Source organism: Gastrolobium bilobum, unplaced genomic scaffold (genome assembly GCF_033153095.1).
Source record: "Gastrolobium bilobum isolate Gb01-03AN ecotype WA unplaced genomic scaffold, APGP_CSIRO_Gbil_v1 utg5726, whole genome shotgun sequence".
Taxonomy (NCBI): domain Eukaryota; kingdom Viridiplantae; phylum Streptophyta; class Magnoliopsida; order Fabales; family Fabaceae; genus Gastrolobium; species Gastrolobium bilobum.
In genome coordinates, this window is record NW_026896804.1 from 345,013 (window position 1) to 353,471 (window position 8,459).

Here is an 8,459-nt window from a genome sequence, read left to right on the forward strand (position 1 = left end):
ATAAATAAAAAAGTATTAAATATGAGAAATCATAACCATACAAAGATGAAAATAAATATAACCGTTGGATCCACATAATCGATCCAACGGTAAAATTGAATTATAGTAACATTAATTGGTTGTTACAATATCCTTTCCCATATATATATATGGTAAAATCATTTCTGCAGCCGCTTTACGTACAACAACATGTGTATGGTTATGAGTCCTTACATTTAAAGCTTTCATCCTTTGTATGGTTATGATTCTCTGCATTTAATGCTTTCAAGTATATATATAACAAGTATTTAATTGCTGCACGTACAGCAGCTACAGAAATGCAAATCCATATATATATATATATATATATATATATATATATATATATAAATGGAAAATGTGTTTTTCATTTTAAATGACACAGCTTTAATGAAATTATGTCATTTTGGTGTGTTTTTGCATTCTCTCTCCTCCACTTTATTTTTTTTCTAATTTTATAAAATAGAAAAAAATGTAAAAAATATTAAAAACACACTAAAATGACATTGTTTCATTAAAAATAACACAAAGCTATATCATTTAAAATGACAAACACTTAACCTATCTATCTCTCTCTATATATATATACACACACATATATATATATATTACAAATTTTTGCAAATTAACTATGTACTCCCGGAGAACAATATGTAACCTAGTGTACTTCTGGGAGTACATAGTATAGTTTGTAAGAGTTTGTAAACAAAAAGTTTGTAAATATAACTCTCTTATATATATATATGGTTAAATGTTTCTCATATTGTAGGAGATAAAATTATCTCTTGCACACACATAAAAGTATGTGAATCTATGTGGGGCCATACAAGGAGAAGTGAGAAAAAAAATTGAACCACAAGTACTTTTATGTATGTGTAGAATATATATATATGTGGTAAAATTATTTCTGCAGCTGCTTTACGTACAACAACGACAAGTGTATGTTATGATTCTCCACATTTAATGCTTTCATCCTTTGTATGGTTATGATTTCCCGCATTTAATGCTTTCAAATATATATATGGCAAGTATTTGATTGTTGCACGTACAACAGCTGCAGAAATGTAAACCCCTATATATATATATATATATATATATATATATATAGTTTTATATATGTCATGTTATAGGAAACTTGTAATGTCATGTTACTCTCACAAAAAATGATGGCCCCACCTTATTTTCTTTTTTCTTCTTTTTTTTGAGTGGGACCCACATCAAATGTATTAGAGTAACATGACACTAACAGTTTCCTACAACATGAAAATGATGGCCCCACCTTATTTTTTTTCTTTTTGAGTGGGACCTACATCAAATGTATTAGAGTAACATGACACTACAAGTTTCCTACAACATGACATATATAAAATAAATATATATATATATATATATATATATATATATATATATATATATATGGGCTTTATATATATATGGGTTTTGTTTTTGTCATGTTACATGACAAGAAACTATTTAACTGTGTACTCATGATATATGTTGGGTCCATTAAATAGTGGAGTGAAAAAAAAAAAGTGGGACCCAACTTGAATTGTGTGTGTAGAAAAAATTATTTCTTGTCATGTAACATGACAAACCATTTCCCCTATATAGAAAAATATTTGTCCATTTAAATGACACAAGTTGTGTCCTTTCACTCTCACAAAGAGGTGAGACTCACACCTTTATTATTATTTTTTTGTCCACTCTCTCTCCCTCATCATTTATCTCTTCCTCTCATTTAAAATGACACAATTTTACATCCTTTATAATGACACATACTTTTCTCCATATATATATATGGGTTATGTTTATCTCATTTTACATGAGATAAATAATTTTCTTACACACACAAAAGAGGGGTGAGTCCTACTACTCTTTTTTCTCTCTCCTCTTATCTATGGGTCCCACTTGTAATTTTATTTCTATAACATGAGGTAATTACTCTCCTACAACATAAGAAAAATATTTCCCTATATATATGTAAGGGAATATTTTTCTTATGTTGTAGGAGAGTAGTTATCTCATGTTGTAGAAATAAATTTACAAGTGGGACTCACAGGTAAAAGGAGAGAAAAAAAGAATGGTGGGATCCAATCTTTTTGTGTGTGTAAGAAAATTGTTTATCTCATGTAAAATGAGATAAACATAACCCGTATATATATGACCTTCAATTTAAGAAAGGAGGGAGAAATTAAAACCCTTCGTAGTTAGTAGGTTAAATTCGTGGGTTAATTAAAAAGTTTTAACAATTCAATTTCAATGAACCTATCTATTATGGTTAAGGATTCTTACACAAAATTATGTTGTTCATGGCACAAAAGACACATAAAATTAATGGAAATACAAATATAATGTTGCAGACACATCAACACCATCGATTCCATTATTAGGGAGAGAAAAAAAATTAAAGTGGGCCATTTTTTTTTAATATGTGGAAAAGTCTTGTTGTATTTTTTGAAATGACAAATGTAAAATCCTAAGGGGGTGTTTGTTTCAAGTTTTTGAAGAGGATTACCGGTAATCCTTCTTTGGTAAATGTAATTACCACGTTTGGTAGAAGGAATAAATTACGATTCCCGGATATCAAAGGATTACCGGTAATTTGATTTATAAAGAAAAGTCACTATTCAGATTACCAAAAATAATATGGTAATTCAGAATACCAATCAGAATACCAAGCAAAAGGGAAAGCACAACAATAAATTTTGAGACAAAAAATACCTAATACACATAAAAATCTAGACCCAATCTATCAATTACAAAAGTAAAAATAGTTTGGGGTTATTTTTGTAAAATAACATCATATTCCAAGTCATATTTCGTTCTAAACCAAATATGGAATCAGTAATTTTTACCCAATATTTCCGGTAATATTTTGGCGAACCAAACACCTCTTTCGTAAGATTCCAAGTAAACTCAATTTCTACTGAATTCCCATTAATCATGATTCCCGGTCACCAAAAAATTTCTCATGTACCAAACACACCCTAAAATTAAAGTGGGCTGTCAATCATAGGTGGACAGGGTGCATTTGTCTGTACCTGCAGACATAAAATTGGGGAAAAAAATTCACATGGGGTGGGTGTTCAAGTCAAGTGAAAAGAAGAGTAAATATCATTTTGGGCCCCTAACAAAAAATACGGCCCTCCACTTTAGTTTCTTACAAAAAAAATTACTTGTCTGGTCCCTAAGAAATTCAAAGTGGAACCATTTTAGTCCTTTTGAGAGATTAATTTGGGTGTTTTTTGAAATTGTGAGGGACCACAATTTCAACTAAATGGGTCCATTTTGAATTTCTTAGGGACCAGACGAGTAATTTTTTTTAAGGGACTAAAGTGAGACCATATTTTTTGTTAGGGACCCAAAAGAGTATTTACTCTAAAAAAGAAAAAGAAAAAAAAGAAAAAGGAAGATTAAAGAAAAAAGGTAAAAATATGTTCGACCTAATCAACCCCTACAATTAAAAGCTTAAAGCTTAAACCCTAGCACATTGTTTTGTCTCCTTTTTTTTTATATAAACCTTATTAGCTCCAAATCTTAATAAACATCAACATTCCTGAAATTCAATCTTCATCAAGTGGAGGAGAATCACACGAGATTTTTCACGTTTTTTTGTGAAACAAAAGTGGCAAACTTTAGATCAAATAGACATTGACAAATGTGAGTTTTTGATTAATTAACTCCTACAATTTTACTATATTTTACAAATATCTTTTTGTGGTGTTTATTTTTTTAATTATCATTATCTATTATTTCCTTAAAATTTTGGTTGATTCACCAAAGCTTTACTTTTGAAGTGGAAGAAAAAATTGGATCATGATCATGATCTTAAAAAAAAAAAATTAGGGCCAACGCCCTCGAATCTCCGTCTTAAGTGTGCAGATATAAAAAAATATCCTGGTCCGCCACTGCTGTCAATAAAAATTAATAGAGGGGAAAAAAAAGTAAAAGAGAGAAAAATAAATAAGAGTAATTGAAAAAAAATAAAATAAAAATCTATCAGGCATGAGGGAAAGTATTTGTGTAGCTAACATTTTTTAACTATGTACACGTGTATATGTAACTTACCAAATCGTCCGGTTCTCAATTCATCTCGTCCCGTGCTTACTTTACCACTAGTTGGACCGGAGGATACGAAAAATGCCCCCCTCCTCGCAAAAAAATTAAACTCATCAAATCAGGTAGATATAATTGAGGAAAAAATGTTTATTCTTTTAAATGATACAACTTATATCCTTTCACTTTTATAAAGAGGTGAGATTCACATCTTTATTTTTTTGTCAACTCTCTCTCCTTCTTTATTTATCTATTTCTTTTTCTTAAAATGACACAACTTTCTATTCTTTAAAATGACATACACTTTTTCCTATAATTGATCGTGGTGCACACAAAATTTGAATACAGAGAAAAAAAGTCTCTTAAATATGAAAAAATAGATGAATTCGTATGTAGGTATTGCCCATCGTATAGATAATCAAATGAATAGTTAATATGTTTATAACAAGGAAAAAATGTGTTTTTAAGGACGTACATTTAAATCCTTTTTAAGAGAAAGGTAAATACAAAGAGGTAAGACTCATATTTTTATTTTTATTTTAGTAAAACTCATCCTTTTTTATGTTTATCTCTCGCTTAAAAGAACTTAAATTTGTATCCTTTAAAAGGACACACATTTTTTTATATATATATACGGAAAAAATATTTATCCTTTTAAAGAATATAACGTTGTATCATTTTAGATCTTAACCGTTTATTTTCGTCAATTAACGATTATAATTTATTGGATCGAATTTATTATTAATTCCGTCAATCAACGGTTATTATTAATTAATAATAAGTTTGATCCAATTAATTATAATTGTTAATTGATGAAAATCACGGTTAGGATCTAAAATGACATAATATTATGTCATTTAAAAAGATAAATATTTTTTCATATATATATATATATATATATATATATATATATATATATGGGGAGGGATCATTTGACTCTAGAGTAAGACTTACAAGTCTTACTCCTCATCTCAACCATTGATTTCCGTTCATCTAACGGGTATTATTTATTAAAAATTAATAATTAATTAATTGGTATAGATAACCGTTAGATGGACGGAAATCAACGGTTGAGATGAGGAGTAAAACTTGTAAGTCTTACTCTGGAGTCAAAATATCCCTCCCCTATATATATATATATATATATATATAAATTAAAAAGGGGCAGGATCATCTTACACCGGTGTAAGAATAATAAATCTTACACCAAATCTTAATCATTGATTTTCTACATCTAACGGTTAAGACTTATTAGGTCTCACTCATTAATTAATTTTTAATTCCCAATAAATCTCAACCATTGAATGCACAGAAATCAACGGTTAGGATTTGGTGTAAGATTTATTATTCTTACACCGGTGTAAGTTGATCATATCCCAATTAAAAAATAGTTAGGTACAATTTCAATATGGTCCACATGTTTAAATATGTTAAATGTTGCTTTGGGTGTTTATAATCGATAAATGGTTACCTAAAAAATTGTCTGCACTCTGCACCTTGGGACGCTCAATTAGGACGCTCAATTAGTGTTGGGATGAACAGATTCGTTAATAATCATTAATGTGAAAACAGAGCTGATGAATATGGTGGAAGGAAAGCACCAATGGTTTCTTTTACATAAATTAAGCAAGCCCAAATAATTTGCCCACTTGATCTTCGCAACTAGAACTATAATTAAACTCCTTTGTCAAACGTGGTAAACAGTTACTGTGCAAATTGCGTATTTGCTCTTCCTGATCCGCTACTATTCAGAACAGTTGCAATATAAAAAGAATGCAATTTGAGCTACCTTTATTCGATTAGACTTCAAAATTATTAACACTCCCCTATTGCTATATCAATAATCAACAATTTCTGCTATTATTTCTAAAATATGTTATCTTCAGACTTCAAGCATGTTAATCACCATGTCCACAACATATATTTAAAATATATTATCTTCAAAATCATTTAAAAAAATACAAAGGGACACGAAAAAAGTATATTATCTTTTGTAATTGAAAATTATCATTTAAAATTAATTGTAAGTTTATTTAATTCCTAAACTAATTTCATTCTAAAAAAATTATATATAAAAAAATCATTTATGAATAAACTCACTTGTATTTCAAACCACTTTATTTCCTCTGCCATCATCTAATTAAAGAGGCAGAAGCGTTTGTTATATTAAGGCTTCATGTACAGTAATGCAGGATCCTTAAATTAGTTTTAAGTGACATATAAAAAGTTTGTATCTGGTGAGAAAAGACAAACAACGAAGTGATTGGGCATAAAACGATCATGTTCAAATAATTGATTGAATTCGTCCGTAGTGCGTAATAAAATACAAATTAATTGCTGTCTCTCAACTTTCAATTATGAGATATACATGGTTTGTATATATGTAATCTAATTTTAGGGAAAGCTGATAGGTGAATGTATGGAGAAGAAGAAGGGTCCCAAAAGTTTCTTATCAACAAGAAATGCAGTTGCACACATTATATATATATATATTGAAAAACAGAGAAGATAAAATCACATTATATATATAAAAGATGGGAAATTGTTATTTTATGTTACATAAAATGAAACAAGTTTTCTACACATACAGAGGAGAAAGAATATAGGAGAGAAAAAATATATAAATGGACTCCATTTTTTTATGAAAAATGTTTATGAAAAATGTTTTTCTCATGTTTCATACAACACACAAAAAAGTAAGTGGAACCCACTAAAAAGAAGAGAGAAAAAAAAAGTGAGTCATATCCACTTTTTTTGTGTGTTGCATGAGACAAATTGTCTCATTCAACATGAGAAAAACATATTTTTTTTTATATATGAGTATATTAAAATTACTTTTATCTCTCTGACATAAGAAAATAATTTCTCACAAAAAGATACTTAATCCCCCCAAACTGACATTATTGCGGGACATTGAGCCTTGATAAACCAGTTTCAGGGAAGTGACACTACGATGACAAAAAACTTGGACCACTACTTATGCATAGAGAACAAGACAGCCAGACCTTGGGGGTACTAAAGTATGGAATTCAATGCTCTATAGTTTGTGGTCCTACCCCTATGTTGGACTTTAATTTTTCTCAAATAATGTATTAGGGATCCCCCGCATCAGACAGAACTTTGGTATGTTTTAGGCACAATACTTCAACGATTATGATATTTTTCAGATATTTATTATGTAGATTCAATTGAATTGTTTCACTAGAAAGGGCAAATAAAAAGCATAGGGGAAAAAATCATTGATTAAAGGATGGGGAAAAATAACAGTAAAAAATGGAGATAAAATTAGATCCCAAGCATAGGTTAAAAATCCAATGTTAAAAATATATCTTATTGTAAACACGAAACTAACTTTTAAAAAATAAAATAAAAATAAACGCCGATCGATCAACTTTTTCCTTTAGATATATATAGAATTGAAAACAAAAATATATATTATAATTTTTTAATTAATGTAGCTGAAGTGAACAGATTAAAAAGAAAAAAGAAAAAAGAGTTTTTAGCTGTGCGGTTTAGTCCAATTGTAATCCTGATTATATATCAATAATTTTCAACTAGAGAAAATGGATCCAGTTCGATGATTTATAAACATTTAAATTGAAACAAAAATAAATAAATAATGATTATTTGAAATCGTACTAATTTTTTCCTTTTTTTTTTTTAAAAAAAATAGTTCAAATTATTTTGATAGTAACGAAAATATGTTTAATATAATCAGCTCTTTTGCCAGCAACATTTTTATCAAGTCTATGATTGATGTCAAGTTCTCCCCTACCAAAATAACATAAATATCACAATATATATGATGTAAGTATGATGATGGTAAAGTCATTAATTTTTTGTTATGTTATTCATTTGGTGGGCATACTATTTCAATGGTGGTTGTACTATTTCTTCGAACTTTAAATAAAAGAAAAATGACTTGTGTGTTAGATTGTTACATAATGTGAATAATAAGTGCAAGATTTTTATTTAACACTTTTAATCAACAATATATACAAGTTAAAAAGTTTGGACAAAATTGAATTAGAATTGAAAAAAAAAGGAAATGAACATAGCCATCAATTGTAGATCAACATGAGTACTTTTCCCCTTTCCCCCCCTTAGAAGTGTAAGCATGATACAATTATAAACTTAGACTTATTAATCAGTGCAAAGAAATATCAACCTATTAGGTGAATGACTAAGTAGTTTAGCCAATAAATTATTATTTTAACAATATAAAATTAAAAAAATATAAATATTTTATAAAATAAAAATACACATTTCAATTTAAAATAATTCAATTAAAATTTTCAATTTTCAATTAATAAAACAATTCTTAATGCTATATGAAAATCCCTTTTATTAAGAAGATCAAAACATGTATATTTATTAGAGCTTAA